A 26646-nucleotide genomic window follows, 5' to 3' on the forward strand; every position below is an offset into this window, starting at 1 on the left:
AGTTGAGCTGTGAGGAAGGTTAAGGCTTAGAGGTCATGAAGATAAGGAGGTACCAGCAGAGAACACTGAGAAGAACCATCTCAGGAAGAAAGGAGTGATCTTCCCTTAAATGTTGCCATGAGGACAATAACGTGAGGACTGAGTGACTTAGTGAGATGATAAGGATGAAAGCCTGATTAAAGCGGATTCGAGAGAGAATGGGAAACTAACAACAACCCAATGAAAAAATGGGCAAAGGATATGAATAGACTTTTCTCTATAGAAAGTGGCCAACAAGCACATGAAAAGATGTTAATGTCATTAGCCATTAGGGAAATGCAAATCAAAACCATATGAGAAAAAAAAACCATAATGAGATATTACTTCACATCTACTAGGGTGACTATGGGAAGGAAGGCAGGAAATATCCAGTATTAAAGATGTAAGAAAATTGATATGCTTTAAATTATTGGTAGAAATGTAAAATGGTCCAGCCACTTGGCCTAAACTACCAAACAGTTCAGCAGCTATTCAAAAACTAAAACATAGAACTACCACCTGACCCAGCAATTCCACTCCTAGGGATATGCCCCAAAGCACAGAAAACAGATACTCAAATAAATACTTGCACGTATACGTTCATAGCAGCACTATTCACAATAGCCAAGAGGTAGAAACAACTCAAATGTCCCACCCATGAATAAATAGGTAAACAAAATGTGCCACACACATACCACAGGATCTTACTAAGCAAAAAAAGGTACAGAAATTCTGACACATGCCACAACATGGATGAACCTTGGAAACATGTTAGGGAAAGAAGGTCAACATATTGTATGACTCCATTTTATAAAATATACAAAATAGACAGAAAACAGACTGGTGGTTGCTGGAGGCTGGGGGAGTGGAAGAACAGAGGGTGAGTATGTAATCAACAAGGGGTGGGGGACACTTTGGGAATGACAAGAAGGCACTGGAACTAGATGGAGGCGGTAGTTGCACAACATTGTGAATATACTACATGTTACTGAATTGTTATGTTTTAACATATTAAAACGGTTAGTTTTGGGGCACCTGGGTAGCACAGTTGGTTAAGCATCTACCTTCAGCTCAGGTCATGATCCCTGGGGTCCTGGGATCGAGTCCCATATCAGGCTCCCTGCTCAGTGGGGAGCCTGTTTCTCCCTCTCCCTCTACCTGCCACTCCTCCTGCTTGTGCTCTCTCTAATAAATAAATAAAAATCTTCAAAATAAATAAATAAAATGGTTCATTTTATGATAAGTGAATTTCACCTCAATTTTTAAGAAGAGTAAGAAAGGGAAGCAAGGAATTGAAGACAGTCTGAAAGAAGACTCTTCCAAGGAGGTTGGTTGGAAAGGGGAAAAGGTTCAGAGCAGCGGCTGAAGGGGGATTTGTGGTCCCCGTGAGGCTTCTCTAAAACGGAAGACAGAGGACACACCTGTCTGCAACCTGAGAGAGGGGACCTGAGGGAGAACTGCTGGCAGGAAGTCCTCAATCTCATGCGTAAGAGTCAAAAATGCTTCGTCCTGAACAGGAGAGGAGACAGGATCCAGGCAGCTTGGTCACGGCAGCAGTGGGGCTTGCAGAAATTATCTGCTGGACTAGTTTTTTTCTCAGGAGATGCAGGGATGTTACAAGAGGGGAGGTGTGAAGCAGTTATCCCAGAGAGTGGGTAGGGGACTGGACTAGGGCAACAGGGTAGCACTGCGGGGTAGCCTGAGCAGCCCACTTACGGTCAGTAGTAATAAACCAATGAGACCAGTCAGCCAAGTTGTTTGGTTTTCTTCAAATGCATACAGTTGCCTGGGAAAGGTGGAGAGCTATCTAAGTTCCCCCCAAAGATATCTGGCTAGAGAAACCTATTAATAGCCCCCAAAGAGCCTACATAAAATTCTAGTCAATGCTTAAAAAGATAACAGGGGGATGGAAAAATACCAGTACCCCTAAGTCCTCTTTTCTATCCAGAGTAAGCGCAAAGGGTCAGGGAGGAACCAAGTCTGGAGGCCCAGCAGGGGCTCACAGGCATCACACTGGCCAGAAGGGCACCCCTTGGGAGGACAGAAAGGCATAGCTATCAGAGTCTGAGCTTTGGATTCAGATTCCCCCTCCAGCTGAGTGATCTTGGGCAAATGAGTCTCTTCGAGACGTGTCATAAAATGGGGGAACGGTCGCCTGCCTTGCAAGGATGTTTTAAGGATTGATGACGAGCACTCAGCACTCTAGTTTCGAGCACATCACAGGCATCCAGTGTAAGGAGGTGACTACTGTTAGCAGCCCGTCGCATGTGCCACATCAACCAGATGAAAACACGGTCAACCGAGGTGCCCAGCCACCTGCGCACTAGGATGGACTCTGGAGAACCTGCCACGTTAACACGACTCCCTCTCAATTTACGGTGAGGAGCTCCACTGCTCAAGATAGATCTTGACTCCTTTGGCTCAAGAGTGGCTTGGTGTTTCGAGCTCCTACGTTAACGTGCCGAGAAGAAGGACCGTCCACTTCCTATTAAACAATACACTTCACAAAAGCTGCCGTGCATCCCAGTATCATGTTTTTACCTTCTGAAGTAATTTCAGACTTACAGAAAATCACAGAAGCAGTACAGAGAGTTCAGTGCCCTTCAGCCAGCCTCCGCCAATGTTAACATCTTACATAACCATAATACAACTGCCAAAACCAGGAAAATAACTCTGATAAATGACTATTAACTACTTGACGGACCTTGCTTGAATGCTGCCAGCTTTGCCTCTAATGTTCCTTTTCTCAGGCAGGATCCAGGCCTGGATCCCACAATGCATTTAGTTCTCAAGTCTTGTTAGCCTCTGCCAACCTGTGACGGGTCCTCAGTGCTTGTCTTTCACAGCCTTGACATCTGCCAAGAGAACCGGTCAGGTATTTTTGCAGACTGTCTCTCAATCTGGGTTTATCTGATGTTTCCTTATGATGGAGTGAGATTGTGCACTTTGAGCAAGAATCCCCCAGATAGGATGTTTTGCCCTTCTCGGTGGATCAAAACATGGTGCACAGTACAAAAGAGTTGAAATATCTTCTCCCTGGTGCTGTCACTCACCCCAACCCCCCATCTTTTGGCTAAGGTGGCGTTTGCTGGGTTTCTGCATCCACATCATATTTGATACAGTGTAAAATAGGATCCCAGCCTTTCTCCTGGTCAGAATGGAAATAAGTAGATGTTTCTACTCACAGTCCAGCACCTGTTCACCAATAAATGTCATTGTACTCAGCACCCAAAGGACTTACTTTCATTTCTTTCTTTCTTACTTTTATTCTTTCTTTTGATTATATTGTAGGTTCTTTTTCCCCTAAATATGTTTAATATGAGCACTGACTCAGCACACCCAGAATCCCCTCACAACCTAAGTGTATCCAAGTCCCACATGAGAACTTTAGTATCAAAAGTATCAATAACAAAGATCACCAACCCCATGATGAGCACTACCTTCAAGGCTCTTCACATACATGATCCCTATTCTCAAAACTAAGCCTAACAGAGTGGAGCAGGATGCCTAGACCATCTGATGCTCAGCCTCCTGACATAGCCCCTGCTATAATATTAAGTCTGAACAGTGTGGGAAGAAAATAGCTTCCTGAGGACCCAGCCCCCCAAATGCCAACAAAAAGTATAATCCAATCATGACAACTACTCTCTGTAAGGTGTGGACATGGTCCTTCCCTGGATATTCTCTTTTTCAATTTCACAACAGCTATGGGATGGGAGTATGCACGCCATTTCACACAGGTCAGAAAGAGCAAATAACATGCCCAAGATTCAAAACCAAAACCCTAACCTAAATCTGGTCATGCCTCTAATATACAGAAAATATGCCACAAAGGTACGATCAGCAAAATGCAAACTGATAAATTCCATAAGCAATCTAGGGGTTTTTCCCCTTGCACTTTTCTCTTTATCATTAAAGAGAGAAAAAGAGAAATGAGGGAGAACCTATAGATTAAAAGATACTTAAAAGACATATAGCAGATGTGGGGCTTACTGGATCCTATTTCAAACAAACTGTAAAAGCAAAAATGAAATTTATAACGTTGGATTCTATCGATATTAAGAATCATTAATTTGTTCAGAGGTGATAATGACATTTTAGTTCTGTTTTTAAAAAGTCTTTATCTGCTTTCCTTTCGGCAGCAAGATGGTGGTGCAAACTTCCAAGAAGAGGCAGTTTGTGGCTGATGGCATCTTCAGAGCTGAACTGAATGAGTTTCTCACTCGGGAGCTGGCTGAAGATGGTGACTCCAGAGTTGAGGTCAGAGTTACACCAACCAAGCCAGAAATCATTATCTTGACCACCAGGACACAGAATGTTCTTGGTGAGAAGGCTGGTGGATGTGGGAATGGACTGCTGTGGTTCAGAAGAGGTGTGGCTTCCCTGGGGGCAGTGTGTAGAGCCCCATGCTGAAAAGGTGGCCACAGGAGGTCTGTGTGCTATTGTCCAGGCCGAGTCTCTGTGTTAGAAACCTCTAGGAGGCCTTGCTGTGCAGGAGAGTGGGGCCAAAGGCTATGAGGCTATGGTGTCTGGGAAACTCCAAGGACAAAGGGCTAAATCCGCGAAGTTTGTGGATGACTCGATGATTCACAGCAGAGACTGTGTTAACCACTATGTTGACACCTCTGTGCACCGCGTGCTGCTCAGACAGGGTGTGCTGGGCTCAAAGTGCAGATCATGCTTCCCTGGGACCCAAGCGGTAACACTGGCCCTGAGAAGCCTCAGCCTGGCCATATGAGCTGCCGGAACCCAAAGTTGAGATACTTCCCACCACTGCCGCCTGGGAACAGAAAAGTGCGAAGCCAGAGCCACTGCCATGCCACAGCCAGCCCCCCAGTAGAACAGGGTCTCCTTGGCAGCTGGAACTGGAATCTGGAGATTGCTCTGAAAAGACCTTTAATAAAATCTTTGAAAAAGAAAAAAAATAATAAAATTTTTAAAAATAAAGGGCACCTGGTGGTTTAGTCGGTTATATGTCTGATTCTTCACTTCAGCACCAGGTCTCGATCTCAGGGTCATGAGTTCAAGCCCAGCACTGGGATACACGATGGGCATGGAGCCTTCTTTAAACAAACAAACAAACAACAGACCTTATCTTTTTAGAGATTCATATTGAAATATCTACGAATGAAGGGCACCTGGGTGGCTCAGTTTTTGAGCGTTCGAAACTTGATTTTGGCTCAGGTCGTGACCTCAAAGTCATGAGATCAAACTGTGTATCGGGCTCCATGTTCAGCAAGGAGTCTGCTTGAGGTTCTCTCCCCCTCTCGCTCCCCCTCCCTCTGCCCCTCCTCCTGCTGGCAAGTGCACGTGCTCGCTCTCTTTCTCTCTCTCTCTCTAAAAATAATAAACCTTGAAAGATCTATGAATGAAAGAATATGACATCTTGCATTTTATTAAAACTTATATTAGGGGAGAAGCAGATGCTGGTGCCATTGAAACAAACTGGCCATCAGTGAATAGTCATTGAAGCTGACTGACAGGTAAATGGGGTTCATTATAGTATTCTGCATATTTTGTGTATTTTTAAAATTCTCCATAATAAAATATTACCCCCCAAAAATGCCCAAGATCACACATATTGCAAATGAAGGGCAGAGTCAGGACTTGAACACAGGTGATCCAAGTCCAAATGTCAACTTCCTCCCACTCTTACTACTATACCCAGATCTCTCTACTACATATTTATCTCATTTCAAAGCTTATGTCTCAAAAGGAAATGCCACAACAAATCATTCTTATAAGCCCAGAGTTTCTCCAAAGAAAGCCACAGAACAAGTATAAAATAGAACTGTCAGAGAAACAAGTATTAACAGGAAGATCCCTTGATACACACTTTCAAAAGCTGCACTTTGTTTGCTGTACATACAGAGCAAATCAGCAGAGAATGAGCCAACCAAGAGAACCAAGAGTCCTCTAATTAACAGATTTTTGTAAATAGGCCTTCAGAACCAAGAAGAGGAGCTGTCTGTAAGAAACACAGAAAAAGTTGTCATATGATCTAAGTAATAACTATGTAAGACTTTACATAGTGCTCTCAGATTAATTAAGTCATCTTAGGCTCTCAAAAATTCCTTGAGATGAGTTAGAGTACATAGTAACACCCCTACCCTAAAAATGAAGCAAATGAGAGATAAAGAGGTCACCTGGATGGGGACTCAAAGTCACAATTTTATTAATTAATTAATTAATTCATTCATTCATTCATTCACTCACTCACTCATTGAATAAGCACTGACTCTCAGCCTGATTTCTATTCTAAGTGCCTGGGATATAGAGATACTGGAGATCCATGGTCTCTGGACCTCTCTGGACCGTTTAGGATTTCCCCATCCCCTTCGAACAAGAGTCCAGGAGGGCAGCCTTTCCCCTAGCCCCATCTCCTATCTACTCCCAATCTTAAGTCCCACATACATCCAGGATTCTGCAGAAACAGTGCTGGCTCTAGGGAACACTGCATTTAAAACCTGAATGGGAGCATCTGCCTTTGGCTCAGGTCATGATCCTGGGGTCCTGAGATCAAGTCCCATATCAGGCTCCTCACAGGGAGCCTGCTTCTCCCTCTGCCTAGATCTCTGCCTCTCTCTCAGTGTCTCTCATGAATAAATAAATATATAATTTTTTTAAGAAGCCTGAAGGAAGACCATAATTTTCCCGGTTCAATCTCTTCTACTTGCCCTTCTCATCAGCACCCAAAGCAGGGTATGTATTTCCACATGTAATAAATTACCAAAGCAGAAAAAAAGAATGTTATCAACTTTACCCACAGATAAATAAATCACATTTACATCATTCAACTAATATTTATTGAACATTGACTATAAGCCAGGTACCTAGGGGACCAATATGATGAATATAAGACAGTCTCAGCCATCCAGGAGCCTATAATCAATAGGGGCTATAATCACATACTTAACAGCATTAGAGGCAGTGCTGTTTTGTGTCACGCACCATTGAGATTTTAACACTTAATAACTTTGAGGAGTCATAAGCTTTTCTTACTCTTTTTCTTGTTTTTCATGGCAGTGTCCACTGACCTACACCTCACTATCAGCCACATGTGCCGTATACTATAAATTCAACTCAGAAAGAGGAGGGGGCTTCGAGAGGAATGAAAAGGCATCTTACAATTTACTGAAATATAAGGACTGGCATCTCATTTGAAAGAGCTTATTTTAAAAGGCAAGCACAGTCTGGGGTAAGGGGGGGGGTGGTGACAGGAGGATGCAGCTTCTGAGGAACACCTGCAAGAACAGGAGAATCCTAGCAAGGGCATTCCCAGTGCAGCGGTGGCCCACGCAAAGTGGCAGAGGGCCAAGAAAAGGGCAAAACACACCCTAGCAACTAAGAATGTAATGCATTTGGGAAGGAGCACAGAGGACAATGGTTGTTTACCATATGTGCATCTAAGAGTCACCCTGGGAGGCTTATGAACCATCCTGTGTCCCACTCCTAAGGTTCCTGATTCAGAAGGTCAGGAGCGTGGACTCAGAACCTGCACCTATGGGTGGACTGTGGATAGCACTAGGAGAATCAGCAATGATGACGTATGGTGAGAGACCTGGCAGGAGAGGAGACCAAGCTGGGCTCCAGAACACAGACTTCATGGGGCAGGGATGACACTTAGATGAGTGCCACGCAACTGCCATGATCAGAATTACAGTTGTCAAGGTCAGGTTCCCAGATGAGCAGCAGCATCACCTGGCAACCTGTCAGAAATACAAATTCTCAAACCCTGTCGCAAAATATACTGAATCAGAAACTCTAGAGTGGAATCCAATAGTCAGTATTTTAACAAGCCCTTGGGTAACCATGACGCCTGCTCAAGTATGAAGAACACAGCTCTGAGTTCATACTGGCGATGGTGTGCAATGGCCAAAATTGTATTAAAACTCCCACTAACTCCATTCCTGGCTAATCTCGCATTTTTTGTTGTTATTCTGTCCTTTCTTCCCTAAAACATGGGAAATGGGCTGCAAACCAGCATCGTCAGAATGGCTTGCTAATCTGCTTTATAAGTCACTAACATTTAATGCTTGGCCAAGGGTCTGTAAAAGCATTAAAATGGAAGTGCTTGGTCAGGACCTCTCAAACTTCAATGTGCTTAGGAATCACCTGCAGTTCTTGTTCAAGTGAAGATTCTGAATCCATAAGCTGGAGTGGGGGCCCAGGCTTCTGCATTTCCAGCAAACTCCAGGTGATGCTATTGTTACCAGATCACAGCACACACCTGGAGCAGCAAGAAATTACATAATTCTAGAAAGCCCCCATAGCAGGACACCATCTCCCCACCAGCTGGGCTTTTCCTCTCCAATCTGCTCCTCATCCCCACCCCCATAGTATTCCAGCCTCTCTGTCCACTCTCCCCACACACTCCCTGTGCCTTCCCTTTCCTCCTCATCAGCCCCTGAGTCCAAACATCTATTGGTACCATACCCTGCCTGAGAAGAGGGGCTTTCTGGGAGGGAGAGAAAGGAGTTAATGCGCTTCCCCAAGCACCTCCACCCTACTCCAGGGGAACTCTGGCAGGAGGAAGGATCTGGCTCATTTGTTTGCAGAGCTAATTATGCATTATTTAAAACATAAACTATCAGCTTTAGCTTCATTTGAGGCTGTAAATCAACAATCATTCCTCAGGGCTAGAGGGTCCCTTGTCACCCTCCCATGAGCTCCATCAGTGGAGAACAGTCAAAATCCCAGCTGGGACCACTGCATTAACTCAGTTAAAAAAACAAAAAACAAAAAAACGTGATGCCTGCAGACACACGTCCCTAACTAGCGCAAGTGCAATTTCATTCTGCTCCAGACGCTGCACCAGTCGCCTGCCCCACAAGCTCATCAAGTATTCTGTGGTTATGAAACGTTTATGCTAACAAAACTGCAGAGTTGCAGCTCAGGACTTCACTGTAAATATTTATTGACCACGACCATCAAGACACAGCTTCTCTTTTAACTTCAGGGTCCCTTTCCTGGTTTTCCCCACCAGGCAGTTCAATTCCCACTCTCTCTGTTCCTCCCTTAAAAAAAAAAAAAATACTTCTTACATAAAATTGTGAAAATCCACATGACCTCTTTAGAACAGTTCAATCAAAATTAATAAAAGATTTCTGATATACAAACTAGGACTCTTAACACGTGAGCTCGATGAGTAGGGAGTAGCTTTGTGGATGCTCTTTCTGGGCATAAGACCATAAAATGATGATTTAATCACTGGGGAATATTTATCACAAATAGTGTCAGATGATGTACTGTAAAATTTATGTGTCTAAAAGCTCGAGTGTACAATATAAAGAGATTGCTCAGATGTTTTGGACTTATTGGACTGGCTCCACTGTTTATTACACGGAGGCTTAATACTGTAATAGGCTCTCTTTGAAGATTTCCTGTTGAAAAAAAGAAATCCATTCAACAAATTATATTTACTGTGTACACTCAACAAAGGAGAAAAAAAAAAGAGCACCACCCTGATGACTCTCTAATGAAGGACAGGGGAAAAGTCTAAGGAATAATAAATCTGACTGTAAGGAAAGATGAGGGAAAATACACCAAGAATAGAAACACTCTGTGCCTTCAAAATGGACTCAGGAACCACTAACATATCCGTAGTGTAAGCAGAAACCATCAAGCATAAAGACTGGCTAATAAAAATTTCAAGGTATGATTATAATTAGATAGCTATCCACCAACCCCATTACTCGGCTCTCATAAAGCTTGCCACTCAGCACTGAAGCAATAATCTTTTTTATTTTAGGTCGACCATCTTTATTTCTATGCTGAGAGGAAAATGTAGGAGAAAATCATAAAGAGATGCATGGGGAGCTTCTGGAATGGAAGATGAGACCTGAATTCTAGTCTTAGATGCTCACAGAATCTAGGACATCAGCTAAGATGGGGTGCCCTCAACAGTACCTCAGTGCTCCCCACCAAATTCTGTGGTTATCTTCTAGACCTCCCTGCAGTGCTGTCCCCATCACTCAGTGGCTCTACAAAGGGCCTCTTTTGCTTTTAGAAAATACAAAATCTCTCCCTGACTCCTCTAATTGTCTAGTGCATATTCAGACAACCTCCAGCATAACAATCCTGGACCCATACACAGCAGAGTCCCAGATGCCAATTATAATTTCCAAAAGGACAAAAATGTGTCTACTTTCTCCCCTAGTATATCTATCCCCTGAGCCCAGGGCACAAGCCAGGCCACTGGGATGAACTCGGTATCTCCACAAGGATGAATGAAAGATTCTCAGCATATACAGCCATAACAACAACAAAAAATCTCACTAAGGTCATGGGGCCTTGTCTGTTCAATGATTTAACAAATATTTATTAAAAACCTATTTTGGATGCTGAGACATACCAGCCAGCAAAACAGTCCCTGCCTTCATGGAGCTGATATTCCAGCTAGGAAGGCAGACAATAAATAAATGATCTCAAGGTCAGGTGATAAATATTACGACAGAAAAAAGCAACCCAGGATGAGAGGGGTGAGGAGCTCCCTAGGGCACCCCAGTAGGGTAGTTACTGGACGAGATCCCTGGTGAGCATTAGAGCAGAAATCTGAGGATGTGAGAAATGTAGTCAGCAGATTACACAGGGAAAAGCACACCAGGCAGAGGGAACAGCCTGTGCAAAGACCTTGCAAGGAGGACAGATGCAGAGACCAGAGATAAAAGGTAGAAGGAATGGCTGGAGGTGGCAGGCCAGATAATGTATGGCAATGTTCTTAAACCTGGAGTTCATAACCCACCCCTGAGTCACAAAATCAATGTATCAAGTCACCACTAGCATTTTAAAAAACGAAACAGAATAGAATGAAATAGAAATAACCAGTATGCACTGCTTATAGTCAGCCTAAATATTGTTTGGTGAAATTCTGATGTGGGGCGGGCAGTTTGCTCAGGCACATGTTGTACATCTGTGCCACAGTACAATATAAAACGTGCTTCTCACGGTGAATTACAATAAAAAAAAAACATGAATGCAGTACTTCATAAATCTGTGCTGTCCAACACACTGGCTATTAGCCACATGTGGCTATTTAAATTTAAATTAACCAAAACTAATCAAAATTTAAAATTTGGTTCCTAGGTCACACTAGTCACATTTCAAGTGTTCGGTAGCCACATGTAGCTGGTGGCAACTGCACTGCACAGAACATTTCCATCAGAATGCAGAAAGTTCTCTTGGAAAGCAGTTATAGATTGTTCTCTGAGTCTGTGACCCCTCTAATGTCACCTAATAGAATTACAAATGTGTCTAGGATGATCAGATGAATGAGCTTTCTGAATAAAAGGCTCAGAATTTATATTGTCTCATAATACAGCTGGCATCCAGCTGGAGATAAAACCAAAATATGCTGAAAATCACCCTGACATATCCCAGCCATATGCATGGGCTGGCAACAGTCACTTGGCCTCAACTTCCTTTCCTATGAAGTAACTATTAATAAATAACCACCCATTATTTGTTTTGAATTGTAAGGATTTACTAGGGGGAGAACTACAAAATTTATAGAATTCCTAAAGGAGAGCACTTCAGGAATGAGCGCCTGACCAAGTGTGGTACAACAATGTGATTTTTAAAAATCCGTTTCCTGGCCCTGAGCAAGGGCTGAAACCAAACACAATGAAGGCATAATACCACCAAATAGGACCCTAATGATTACCAACCAGTGTTATCCTCAGAAGTCCTGCAGCCTGAGAAGCAGTGATACCTCACATGAAGAGTTGTTAGGACACCTAATTCAGGAGTGGTCACCCTACCACGGATAGGTCTGCACCCTATGGTGTCTGGGACTGGCTGCTACTTAAAGAGGGGCTTTTCCATGGTTGGGAATCATCAGTGTTTAGAGCTCCTTCACTTTGGCCCTTTCTCCTGGCAACAACATAAAGAAAGATGCCTATGGATAGGAGGGTCTCATCTCAGGCTCTGACTTCTGTGTAGCTTGGAAAGGAAATGAATGAGCCAGCACAAACAGTGTGGGCCAGGGAGCAACAACAGGGATGTGGTTGTCTCACTGGGCCCCCCAAACAGAAGCTGCTCCCCCTGAGAACAAGAAGGAGAAAGGTTTGCCTTGCATTCCACCTTCCATTGCAGCAGGACCTTGGTCCCCTTCCAGCTTCAGCCTAGATGATGTACTTGCCTTCTCGGTCCAGATGTAGGCAGGCAAAAAAGGATCCCAAACGAGTATGTTACTCAAGGATAATGCATCCATACACTTAGAAGCCAAACTGAGAACAGGTACTCTGATACCTACAACTGACAATGGGGTGGAATACGTATTTGAAATTGGAACTCTGAAAATCCACAATGTATGGCCACCATATTATGCAACCCAGATGCATATTGTGTAATCCAGCATCTAACACAGGTGCCTAGAGCATCATGGGCACTCAGGAAGTATTTTTGAATGGATAAATGATTGGATATGAAATGTATAATACCCTACACTAACCTAACATGGCTACAACTTTGTCTTTCCGAAGCAAGAAGCAGGGAAAAGTAGACTTGCTTTGCCTAATATTTCACCAGTCTTATCAATAATGCACCGAGGAAAGAAACCATAAAGGGAAAGATTCATTGATCCGGCTATATTAAATGTCAGATGTTGAAAAACACCATAAAAATTAAAAGGAAAATGATAAATTGGGGGGAAAATAACTGCAACTATGATAAAAATTTAATCTTATGACTCTATAAAGAGGTCTTCAAATCAACAGGAAAAAATGTACAGTAGCTTAATAGAAAATGGGTGAAGAATGTGAACAGAATCTTACACACACACACAAGTAGCTAATAAACACATGAAAGAAGTTCAGTCTCCCTGCTGCTAACCAAAGAAATTCACATCAAAGCAACGATATGAATATGATACCATTTTCAACTATCAAGTTGGCAGAGGTCTTCTGTTGTTTTGCTTCATAATGACAATACCCAACATTGGCGAGGGTGTGGAGAAATCAGTTCCCTCCTACACTGTTCATGCACTTATGGAAGATAATTTGATAGCATGTGCTAAATGCCATAAAAATCTGCACTCTTTCTGATCCAGTAACTCTATTCCAGGAATTTATTCTAAAGAAATAGCCAGAGATATAATCAATGATTTATGTGAAAGACATCCATCAGATGTTTATGGGAGAGGAAACCATAAGTCGCCTATAAATCCATCAGTAGAGGGTTGTTAAGTGAACTATATTACTAGCCTATGATAGAAACTATACATCATTTTTAAAAGTTCTTTACAATATTCACAATAGCCAAGAGTTAGAAGCAACCCAAATGTCCATGGACTGATGAATGGATAAAGAAAATGTGTTATATGCATACACTTATTCAGCCTTTAAAAGGAAGAAAATCCTGACACATGCTACGCCATGGATGAACCCTGGGGATACTATGTTAAGTGAAATAAGCCAGTCACAGAAAGATAAGTACTGCAGGAGGCCACTTAGATGAGGTAGCTACCATAGTCAAATTCATAGAAACAGAAAGCAGAATAATGCTTAGCAGGGGGAAATGAGGAACTGTTGTATGATGGGCACTGAGTTTCAGATTTGCAAGATGAAAAAGTTCTGATGAAAAGATGTTTCACAACAATGTGAATGTACGTAACACTATGTACACCTAGAAAATGGTTAAGAAGGTAAATTTTGCATTATCACAATTTTTTAGAAGTTCCCTTACGAGACTATCTAGTCATCCATGGGTTATTCATTTCATAAACTGCCATACCATAAAATACACTTCATGCTAAATCCATACAGCACTTAGCTTAATTTTTGTGTGATTCTGAAGGCACTTTTAGGATGTTGCAGAAACTCATTTGTAATGATGAACTTCAAAGCTACCAATTACAATGTTAACAGACGTCTAGGCTTATGTACTAATTGAGCGTGGCAGTTAATAAAAATACTAGTTCGTGGATTTACTGAATTAAGAAATCATAATGTCACAAATGCTTTGTCAACGGCTAGTTCAGGTTTTCCAGGGAGTTTAGAATATTCTGTATCCATATGCATCCAGATCCTGGAGGCTGAAAGCCCTACATGTCAACACACACAAATCTTTTGTCAGACCCCTGTCCTGGTTTTCTTTTTGTAAATGTAAGCGAACACCTCAAGTAGAGGTGCTAACTGTATTTCAGTATTCTGACCCTCACCAACAAGACAGCCTAAAAGGACAGCTCTCTGCAAAGTGCAATGCAGCTTCTGGACATCGGTGTGGCACAAAGTCCACACCAATTCATGTAGACCTTTGAAGACATTAATTTTTTCATTATTATTGTTTTTTCATTGCTTCCCCGGCACCTGAAACAGTTTTAATAAAGATAAAATATACTTTATCCAACAAATAAGATAATTAATCACATAGATTTTACTACAATAAAGACCAAAGATGGGGATCCCTGAGTGGCTTAGCAGTTTGGTGCCTGCCTTCGGCCCAGGGTGTTATCCTGGAATCCCAGGATCGAATCCTACATCAGGCTCCCTGCATGGAGCCTGCTTCTCCCTCTGCCTGTCTCTCTGCCTCTCTTTCTCTCTGTGTCTTTCATAAATAAATAAAAAAATCTTAAAAAAAAAAAAAAGACCAAAGTCAACAGAAGTTTTAGATACGGCTGACCCTTGGACAACAAGAGGTTTGAACTGCACGGGTTCACTTGTACATGGAATTTTTACAGTATAGTACTATAAAAGTATTTTCTCGGGATCCCTGGGTGGCGCAGCGGTTTGGTGCCTGCCTTTGGCCCAGGGCACGATCCTGGAGACCCGGGATCGAATCCCACGTCGGGCTCCCGGTGCATCAAGCCTGCTTCTCCCTCTGCCTGTGTCTCTGCCTCTCTCTCTCTCTCTCTCTGTGACTATCCTAAATAAATAAATAAAATATTTTTAAAAATATTTTTTAAAAAAAGTATTTTCTCTTCCTTTGATGTTCTTTTAAAGATTTTATTTATTTATTTATTTATTTATTTATTTATTTATTTATTTATTTATTTGAGAGAGATAGAGAGAGCATGAGTGAGGTGGAGGGGCAAAGGGAGAGGGAGAAGCAGATGCCCATCTGAGCAGGGAGCCTGAAGCAGGGTCAAACCCTTGACCCTAGGATCATGACCTGAGTTGAAGGCAGATGCTTAACTGACTGAGCCACCCAGGTGCCCTTGCCTTGTGAGTTTTTTAAGATTTTCTTTTCTCTAGTTTATTTTATTATAAGAATGCAATATATAATAACATGCAAAATACGTGTTAATCAATTATTTATATCATTGGTAAGGCTCCCAGTCAACAATAGATTATTAGTAGTTAAGCTTTGGGGGATGGGTGGGGGGATGGGGTGACTGGGTGATAGGCACTGAGGGGGGCACTTGACAGGATGAGCACTGGATGTTATACTACATGCTGGCAAACCGAACTTATAAAAAAATATACAAAAAAAAAAGCTTTGGGGAAATCAAATATTATTTTGGATTTTTTAATACACAGGGATCAGTATCCCTAACCCATCCCCTGTGTTGTTCAAGGATCAAGTGTATTTACATATTTTGCTAAGTGACAGTATAACAATTCTAAATGAGCATTGTTGAGGGAAAACATCTTCTCCTAGAATTAATTATTCTAAATCCACATCTAACAAAAGTCATGTTCCATAACTCACTCTGTGGAATGTTAATAGACACTTTTTTAAAAAAGATTTTTAAATTTTTTTTTTATTTATTCATGAGATACACAGAGAGAAAGGCAGAAACATAGGCAGAGGGAGAAGCAGGATTCCTGCAGAGACTCGATCCCAGGACCCCAGGATCACAACCTGAGCCAAAGGTAGAGGCTCAACCACTGAGCCACCCAAGCATCCCTTAATAGGCATTCTTAATAAAAGGAGTCCATATTCAAATAAATTGGGGAAACTGGGGTAAACAAAGTAAAACTGGTTTCTCTGAGGCCAAACCTCCGTAAAGACACTCATTACTATATGACACTATATACTTCAGGACTAATACTAGAGCAAGGCAAGGACCCAGAAATACCACTTCTTGCCCCAATATAGAATCCAGGATCGTCCAGCCCACACAGTCTTATTTATAGCAAGTTTGTAAGGGTGTTAGTATTTCAGGGAATGCCTATATTAGCAGGATTTGGCCAATATACTTAGTCTGTAAAACAAGACTCAAGAACAATACATGTAATCCTTTTTACAATCTGGATGTATACAACAGGAGTTACTCATATGATAACCCAAGGAGACAAGTTTCCAACAGCCACTGGACATAATGTTGGGAAAACATACAGGCTTTTCTTCCTGTGTAGTTCATATAAAATATTCATGTAAGAAATAGAACACTAGCTGATTTAAACATCATCATTTTTATTGGCTGTAACACAGGCTTAGAAACCTTTAACTCTAATGGAAATTAAATGCTTTGCATTTAAGATGTTTCCTACTCTGACCTTTAAACATTAAAATAACTAGAAGCACCACAAAGCTGAAAGGATAATGTTTCGCTTACCCCGGTGCTACGTTTCAGACCTGCAGTTGTTAAGTATAAGATGGTCTTACCTTCAAGGTCAAAAAGGACAAGACGTCCTGTGTGTAGCTGGAAGGGCAGGCATGATGAACCACAGGAACCCTCTTCCCCACAAAAGAGGCAAGAGAAGGCTCATATGGAGGACACCCTGCATGCCTGACATCCAGCAAATCTGAAAGTCTGACTTGATTTCTCAATAATTCTCAGTGATACTCAGTCTGCGCTGGGGAGCACATGTGATTTTTACCTAATATGAACGCACTGCTTCTGAAAAATGTAAATACACTGAACGCCAGGCAGAAGGACCAGAGGAGCGAACTCCTTAAAAAAGAAAACTCTAACAAACTCTCCCTTGTCATGTTTAGTGTTACCAGCACTTGGGTCCCTGCCCTTTGATTTGATTTACAAATCAGTAGAGCAAAATTTAAGGATAAATAAAAATGAAAATAAAGCAAAACAAACAAGGTTGGGCAAAATGAACCAAGAGTTTCCAGTTTTTAATTTTGCCAAACAAGGGCATTTAAACATTAAAACGAAATCACCACCACCACAAAATTCCTACCACGCACTAGCGGAGAGATTCGTGTGAAATCCTGGCTGCACCAAAGAATCGCCTGGGGAGCACCACACCCACACTAGTACCTGGTCTGTCCCAGATTCTGATTCAGTTACCTGAGGGCAGCCAGGACTCTATCCCTTCTAAAAGCTCCCCAAGTGGCTCTAATGTGCAGCTGGGGTTGAGAATCATCATTTCATAACAGAAAAGGCATTTTGAGACCGAGAAAGAAAGAGCATAATCTCAGATTATGGATGACTATTAAAAATAAATAAAATTAGGGTACCTGGCTCAGTCGGTTAAGTGTTTGCCTTCTGCTCGGGTCATGACCTCAGGGTCCTGGGATCAAGTCCCATGTTGGGCTCCCTGCTCAGCAGAGCGTCTGCTTCTCCCTCTCTCTCTGTCCCCCACTGCCCTCCCTCCACCACCACCACCACCCCAGCTCTACTCAGGCTCTCTCTCTATCAAATAAATAGAATCTTTCAGATATAGATAGATAGATAAAATTAGACTTCTGAAAAATATATTACATTAACTTTGTATTTCTCATTCACCTTTAACAACCTAGGCTAAAGAATTTGTGGACCAGCAGGTGAAGGTATTAGGTCTACACTAACAGACCACACTTCCCCACCTCTCACTCCATCCGTAAACCCTCACAACCTGGCTTGTGTCCTCTCCACTCCACCAAAGCAGCCCTTGCAAAGCCCAAGAAGGAATCTAAGGTAGCCAAACCCATTCACTTTTCCTACTTTCTCCTAATTCCATAACTTTGCAGCACTTCCCAGAGTGGGCTAGTCCTGCCTTCCTGAAACTGTGTCCTTCCTGGCCTGCGAGACAATTCACTACATCCCAAACACGTCTGCAAATCCTTGCTTCTGGTTTTGCTCATCCTGCTCCCTTTTCTTGGAACTCCCTTCTTCCTCCTCCACGGACCCAGATCCTACACCTAGTCCAAGGACAAAGTCTTGGACTTTGACACTTCTACCCATCCCCATCTGTGTTCTGTGCGTGGGTCCACAGGGAACCTAGTAGAATTTAAAATGCAGGATTCATTTCAAGGGGTAAGATGAGGTCATGGGCTGAAAAGCCAACCTCAAGGTCAAAAGCTATGAAGACTGAAAATCTTGGAAAGCAGAGCACCAGAGGTTCTGAGGCACCTATTTCAGAACCCAGATGATTAACATCCTCCATTGGAGTAAGAAACTTTTAACAAGACCCAAGCCAGATACTAAGTAGCTTATGATAACAGTTGCCTTTTTCTGGAGTCATTTCCTAGGCATGGCCTAGGAACAGGAAATTCACCATCACACTTAACCCTGGTAACTCCACCAGGAATATTACTGCCCCATTCACATATTAGCCTTGGGGTTAAGAGACTTGCCCAAGAGCACCTAGCTAGTGAATGGCCCAGCCAGCATGTGAGCCCACCCCTTTGTGGTCCCAAACCTTGGGAAAATCTCTCTGCTACAGTGCACTGCCTCCTTTAATGCTAACTTGTCCAAGCCTTAGCTTCCTCTTCCAAAAAAAAATTAGGGGGTTGGTCTTCATTAGTCCCATGGTCCATGCTCCACATCTAACATCCACCGTTCTGTGAAAAAGAAGAGTGGGGGCAGAGGCAGGCATAGCAGAGGGCCACAAACAAAAAGAAATAAAAGAAAGGCAGCAGTAATAGAGAGGAGATTGAGAAAAGACAAAATGGCTTTTGTGACCCCGGCCAGCCCAGACTCCCTTGGGTTTGTTCCTGACTGTTTCAAGTTTTTTTTTATTTTTCATACTCTGAGACTGGGTGAAAGGTAACTCTATAGTGTATTGAGCTTTCCTTCCAAATCTCATCCCAAAATACCCTGAGGACTTACAGAAAACCACTATGGAAATAAAAGTACAGGGAAGGGAAAAAAAAAAAAGAGGCAAGAATACACTAGAAAAGAAAGCTTGGGGTTTTCACTTTGAACTGAGAAAGAGGATTATGATAATGATCAAGTGAAGTCATTCAAAAGGGGTGTTTTCCAAAGAAAGAGAATAAATGAGGAATTAGAACAGAAAGGAAAAAGCAAGCAGAGTGACCTTGATTTAGCAACTGATCTGTATTGATTTTCTTTCACCTTCGTTCTTGATTCTGGGAAAAGTCACAATCCAAACTGTGTGACATTGGAGCCTACCCTTAATGGTATTAGTGGATTAACAAAAATGTCCATGAAGCACAACAGAGGAGGGAAATATCTTGGAAGAAATGCTACCTCCTTTAATCACCAGGAAAACCAGCAAGAAAAAAAGAACTCAGTGGAAACCTTCAGGATGGTAAATGTCCTCTATCTCGCTTTCCTGCAAAAAGCCCTTTAGAGAAAAGTATTATGAACCACCCGCTTTCTGACCCTGATGAAGAATTCTGCAAAGCCACTAAGCCAATACATTAGTACACCAACCTTCAAGAGTCTGGGGTTTCACAAAGTGTCAGTGTTGACATGATTTGGTCTCAGTGTTGGAGGCATGGAAACAAACACAGGTGTTATGACACCTGCCCTCTGTACCCCTGGCACCTAAACACTGACCTTTATGTTATTTTACAGGAGAAAAAGTTTTCCACGCAAGCAGCTTTTGGCCTTTTTTAGAGTTCAGTTTAAGGGCAGGACACCTAATCTTAAGGTGGTGAGGTAACCAACCCTTTAACATGAAAATCTGTGTTACCTTGGACATAGAGAGCTGGGATACAGAGATGTGCAAAAAAATGGCACACACAAGATATATATACACACACATATATGTATATGTATATACATATATACAAGATATATATATACACACATATACATATATAGAAAGGAGAGAGATGGATGGATATATATATATATATATATATATATATATATATATATATATCTATCAAGAGAGAGAGATGGATGGAGATAGATGGATAGATAGATATCCCAAAAGTGACTGGTCCAAATCCAAGGTCATATAGTTGACAAGTGGCAAAGCCCCCTGCATTTCACTTCCTGCTTATAATTTAATTCCTACCCTCTATTGTTCCTCAAACAGTTACTGGTTAAAAGAACTTCTCTCTTAATCCAAAACATATTAGCTATTGTTCATTTAAGAAAAGAAGGTGCAGCAAAAGGTACTTTCCGATCTTTATTTTTTGAATACAACAAATATTTACTTCTCATTTCAGAAAGTCAAATTTACTATAATTTCTCTTTCTCTAGAAGGTAGATAACAAAGTAAAAGGGGAACTTCATATTATCTTCACAGCTCTTAAGAAGGGAATTATCTTATTTAGGAGGATGTAAAAAAACTTGATGACCTCCTTGGGCTTGGAAGATTAGACACATCCCCCCCCCCCACCCCAAATGCAGGATCATTGAGAGTATGAAGTGACCAAAAAAACCTCAACAACTCTCAGTGAAAACTGCTGAGGACTTTGAGGGGTTGGAGATGAAAGGGAAGAGAGAAGAGAGAAAGATGGCAGCAAAAGGCTGAGGGTTTTTAGAGTGGGTCAGAGAACCCGTCAGAACAGGGACACAGCATGAACTTTTTAAAAGCCATTTGCCTGCTTTGCAGTGCAAATCTTTTGGACTCCCCAACTCTCATTAAAGTCTTCTTGCCAAAGGCAACAAAAGCAAAAACAAACTTGTGGAATGTATCAAACTAAAAAGTTTCTTCCCAGCAAAGGAAACCATCAACAAAAAGAAAAGGCAACCCACTAACATGGGAGAAAATATCTGCAAATCATATATCTGATAAGAAGTTAATATCCAAAATACATAAAGAACTCATACAACTCAGTAGCAAAAAAAAACAATCCAACTTAAAAATGGGCAGAGGAACTGAACGTTTTCCAAACAGGACATACAAATGCCCAACAGGTACATGCAAAGGTAATCACCATCACTAATCATCTGGGAAATATAAATCAAAGCCACAATGAGCCATCACCTTACACCTGTTACAATGGCTATCATCAAAAAGACAAGAGACAACAAGTATTGATGAGGATGTGGAGAAAAGGGAACCCTTGTGCATTGGTGATGGGAATGTAAATTGGTAGTCACTATGGAAAACAGTCTAGAGGTGTCTCAAAAATTTAAAAACAGAACGACCGTATGATCTAGCAATTTCACTTCTGAGTATTTATCAAAAGGAAACAAAAACACTGTCAAAAAGATATTTGCACCTCCACCTCATAGCATAATTTACAATAGCCAAGACATGGAAACAATCTAAGAGTCCATCAACAGATAAATGGATAAAGAAAATGTGATATGGGGTCACCTGGATGGTTCAGTCTCTTGAGTATCTGCCTTCAGCTCAGGTCATGATCCCAGGGTTCTGGGATCATTCCCCGTACTGGGCTTCCTGCTCAGCGGAGAGTCTGCTTCTCCCCCTGTTGGCTTGTGCTCTCTCTCTCTCTCTCTTTTTCTCTCCCTCTCAAATAAATAAAATCTTAAAAAAAAAATGTGATATGTATATATCCTATGCTACACACACACACACACACACACACACAGAGGAATATCATGCAGCCACAAAAAGAAGGAACTCTTGCCGTCTGTGACAACATGGATAAACATTGAGGGCATTATGCTAAGTAAAATTAGTCAGACAAAGATAAATACTATATAAGCTCACTTATATAAGGAATCTAAACTCATAGAAACAGCTGATCTGCAGTCCCCAGAGTCTGAGTGAGGATTAGGGATGGGTGAAATGGGTGACTGTGATTAAAAGGTACAAATTTCCCAGTTATAAGATAAATAAGTTCTGGGGATGTAATATAAAAAATGTTTTTCTTAATTAAAAACTAAAGTTTTCTGCGTACTTACAAATGCTTGGTTCATACATGCTTTTAAAGAAATTAATAAAAAGGACCAAATTCCATATGCACTAGATGACCAAGTGAAGGACAAGGGCAGAGAGCACCGAAACTGAGCTCACTCCGCGCAAGCAGAAGCTCAAAGGCAGAAGCGAGTTTAAGAACATAAGCTCCTGAAAACTGGCAGACAGCTTAGAGCCTTATACGTCTACCTGCAGGCAACAGGGGAGCTCGAGCCAACCTAAAAGCAGAGTTTACGGAGCAAGAAGACCTTATCTGGCATCTGGGTACATGAAAGCAAAGGTTAACCAAAGAGTTCCAGGAGGCAAAAAAAAAAAAAAAAAAAAGAACAAGAACAAGAAGAATCAAGCAGTAGCAAACTCACTGCTTCCTGGAAGGTGCCCTGAATCTTTTCAATCAGGTCCGTGAAGATGATGCAGTGGGAGGTAATAATCCCTTCAGTGCAGTATAGGGATGGGGGGGGGGGGTAGGGGGGGCTTAAGAAAGAAAAGTACAAAAGAAAAAAAGAAAGAAAAGTACAGAGCAGAGAGCAAATGTCAAGCCTCCCAGAATTTCAGGGCTCCCGGGAGCTTGGCTAAGGCTGTCAAGATTTCTGCTGCATTACAACATGTTAGCAAGGGTAAGCGTGTGCTGCAGCCCCCCATCCACACGCACCTGTCTGTGAGACCTACGAGGTCATACAATTTGGACCAAAGATCAGTTGAAAACAGAGACACCAAATGGAAAGCCTAGGGGTCCCGGCAGCCACCCCTCCTGCGCACATGCACATTCGTGTGCCCAGATGGCCTGCGCACGTGTGAGGCATTCGTGGGAGTCTGCAGGAGCCCCCTCCCCTCCCAGCCATTCTGAAAGCGAGCCAAGCAAATTAAAGCAACACTCAGTTACTAACAGAAACGCGAACAGCAGGTGGGTTGGGTTTGTGGGATTTTGGATTATATTTTTCTCTTCTCTGCATGTCAGGGGGGAACAACGTGGTTTTGTTAGATTCACACACACACAAAAAAAATTAAAATTAAATTGTATTTTGTTATTAAAACAAAACAAAAAAGACTCATCACAATGATCATCTTTTGTTCTTCAACTCTTAATAGTAAAGAGTTTTGCTCTAACTGCCCGAATCACTCAAAGGAGTGGGCCACATGGGTAATAATAAATAACCCTACTTGGAGAAATCATGAGCCTTCCTTGGAGCAGACCAGGTCCATAAGCTGACGGGTATACAGCCTTCACCTTCTGAAAACAGGGCTGATGTCACCCAAGCACACAGATAAGATACTATTTGTAGTGCGGGTTTCGGCTCTTTTGAAAACATAACATATAGGGAGATACCAAAAAAGACAGTACCAGAAAAGAGGATATTCAACTTGAATTTTTTTTTTTTGTTAATTTGCTACGACAGTTTTATTTGAATCGTATGTTATTCAAAACCACTGTTTATATCATTTCCTAGCTCAACATAATTTTGGTCATCTTGTTAAGTCTTTTCAGCTACTTCCTACACAACCCCTTCCACAAACCTAATGTAAGGTTTTCTATTATATATTTTGGCCTCAATACATTTATGATATTTATTCCATTTACATCAATGTTTTATTGATACTCTATTTCTATTTTCCATTCTTCTTCTCTGGATTGGAAGACCCATGAGGGCAAGAATATTTATTCTGTTCCCCACTATTTTCTTCATTCCAATTACCAAGGACAGTTGTTGAATAAATGACCTGATATCTAACAAAAACATTTTTTCCCTCATTTGTTATTTTATTTGACTTCAAATAAGGTTTCATTCACCTCCTTCACCAAGCAAATCCTTTTTACGGTGCCTCACCTGGTTTTTCCTTCCTGCATTGTACAAGAGATTTAAAGGATCCATTTCACTCTCCCTGAGAGTCTACAAGTATTAACTTCATTTAACAACAAGCAATACAGGACCTGTCAGCTGACATAAAGGGTCCACATTCAAAATAATTATCACTAGTTTTTGTGTTTGGGTGTGCCAAACTGGCAATGTCAAATCCCACTGAAAATAAATGATCTAAATCAGTGGTTATGAAATCGGTTTTCTTCATCAAGCCCCCTTGGAAAGCAGAGTGCCAACGAAGTTCCTCTCTCCCAGAAAAAATGCAGGTATGGTATCCACTAAATTTAAACACATAAAAAATAAATAAATAAAATAAATAAATAAATTTAAACACATAATCTTAAGGATTTATAGACACACACACACACACACACACACACACCCCTTCCTTCGGGTGGTGTTTTTCTAAGTATGGATTGTGATGCATTGCTGGATCATGAAATCAAGTTAGTGGGTCATGACCAGCTTAGAAGTAAAAGGAAGAAAAGGAGTAAGGAAGGAAGAGGAAAGAAGAGAAGAAAAGAAGGGAAGAAGGAAGAGTACTATTTCCCAGCACTTTTGTTCAGTGGTGGACGTGTGTGTGTGCGTGCACACGTGTGGATGTGAGCGCCAAACCAAAATAAAAAATGTAGTTCTTATTGTGTATTGCCATCAAAATAATTTAGGAGAGAATACTCTAGGGGTTCATGGGCGCCTGATCCAAATGATTAAGGATGAAACTATCATCTTCCTTGGTTGCCAAGATCCCCAGGAAAGAATACTGCCTCTTGTGGGAGTTTAAGCCAGAAGAGGGATCTGTGCCAAGGCAGAGGTGTGAAACAGAATGCCGAGTTTGAGGTACTCCCAGAAATGAAGCCTGATGGGCACAGGGCACAAGGACTCCAGCGGGGGGGGCCCTTGCAGCTAGAGGAGGCCCAACTTCATTCCACAAACCAAACCCAGGTGGGTGACATAGACAGTAAAGCGCACCTGGGAAGGGAGGGTCTGTGACTAACTGGAGAGGGTACACCCCACTAAGAGGCACAGATGTCTTTCTGTCCAGCCAGCTGCTGGCCTAGAGGAATGCCGAAGCCAGAGAGCCAAAATTTCCGGTTTTCAAAGGTAAGCGAGAAATCTAGAGTTGTTAACATGAAATGTTCTGATTTGCAATATAGGCAAGTGAAGCCAAAAGAAAATTGCTTTTCTGGTGCAGACTAATGCTAGGAGTCAAATAAAACCCCATCTGTGGGCTGGACACAATTTTCAGCCCTAGGCTAAGGAAGGAAATGTAATTTGTTTTCTGATCTAGAAAGACCTACGGAAGATGAACTGAGGCGGGAAGGAGGAGAGAGACCACATAGGAGGCTACAGAAATCACCAGATGGGAGATCTCAGGGGCCTGAGCAAAGGCTGTAGGAGGAAGGGAGGACACAGGAAATATTAAGGAGACAGAACCGAAGGACCAATTAGATGTGCCAGCTGAAAGAGAGCAGAGGCGCTTAGGATGACTCTGGTTTCTGGCTTGCGTGGCCTCGCAAACAGAGGCTCCATTCACCAAGACTGGGACTAGGACAAGATCAGGTCAGGAGATCAGATCGGCAAACCACTGAGTGCAAGGTGCTTGGAGAGCATCTAATTGGAAGTGTCCCTAACAGAGAACAGGGCTGGAACACAGCAGAAATTATGGTGGAGATGCAGCACTGTGAGTTGTCTACACTGGGATGTTGGTGAAGCTAAAAGTAAGAAGGCTAAGACAGAACCTTGAGGGCATACCCACATTTAATCGATGAGCAGGTAAAGAAGATGCCACCAAAGACATCTATTGGAAGCAGGGAAGAAGGCTCCAGGAGAGCCGTGGCCATTCAGAAGAGCCACTTGGGAAAATGGGAAGTGGTACAGATGAGAAATCCATGAGGATATTGTACATGGCACCAAAGACCCAGCTGAGATGGGCAGCGGCGGGCCCACTGACTACAGGGATGCTGGAAACAAGTATCGTAACTACCAGCTGTATTTTCATATATTCTGCAGCCTGTGGGTTGAGGCAGACAGAGTGAATGGCTGGAGTATCGCAACGCTGAGGGTACCCAGGATGTGAAAGACAGAAAGGCCCAGAGCCTGAGACATGCGTGGGGCTTGGCTGGATGGAGAAGAAAACCAAAGCATGATGGGGGAGACAGACTAACATAAAAGTCAGAGGTGGACGGGGCCGAAACCTCAGAGAGGCCAAAAAGTAGGCCAACGGGGCATATGAGGGCGAGCACCAGAATGACAGGAGGTTGTAGACGGTGTGGAATACGAGTCTAAGATGTCAGAGGGGCATATGCTCCTGTAGGGAGCCAAGGGCGTGGCCACTGGGGAAGAGCAGTTGAAACCCAGTGAAAACAAAGATGGTTTCCATTAAAAAGTCAAGAAACTCTGAAGCTGAGGGAGGGGAGAGGAAGGTCTCCACATGGATCCTCATGCTGCTTACACTGAGTGCAGGACCTAGAGGGGAGAGACTCTGAGTGTGTCAAATCCTCAATAAATGATGCCACGTTGCCGTCAAGTCAGGTGACAGCAACAAGAAAGGGGAAAGCAGGAAAGTCAATGGAAGGGGATGCTTTGGATGAAGGTAAAAGAATAAAAGTAGAAAAATTTGAATCAGCATGCCACCCACACAGCGCAGGTAGTGCCAGAGAACAAGCAACCTCACTGCAGAACCCCAAAGACCCCATATCAAGCTCCCAAAGACCCCTATACCTTCCTCACCTTCCACTTACACCCTTTTCTCCCCTTATTCCTTCCCAGTGACGCACAAGGGCGCTGCCCCAGGGGTGCCCCCGGGCCCTGGGTCTGATTCCGTCATTAACCAGCAGAGTGACCATGAACAAGTCATTTAA

The 26646-nt window shown here is 42.3% G+C and overlaps 1 pseudogene; it reads left to right on the forward strand.

The window, feature by feature from the left end:
• Positions 1 to 4164: 4164 nt before the first annotated feature.
• Positions 4165 to 26646, forward strand: LOC100683715 (annotated as a pseudogene).

The sequence above is a fragment of the Canis lupus genome, chromosome 18 (assembly GCF_011100685.1).
Source record: "Canis lupus familiaris isolate Mischka breed German Shepherd chromosome 18, alternate assembly UU_Cfam_GSD_1.0, whole genome shotgun sequence".
NCBI lineage: Eukaryota > Metazoa > Chordata > Mammalia > Carnivora > Canidae > Canis > Canis lupus.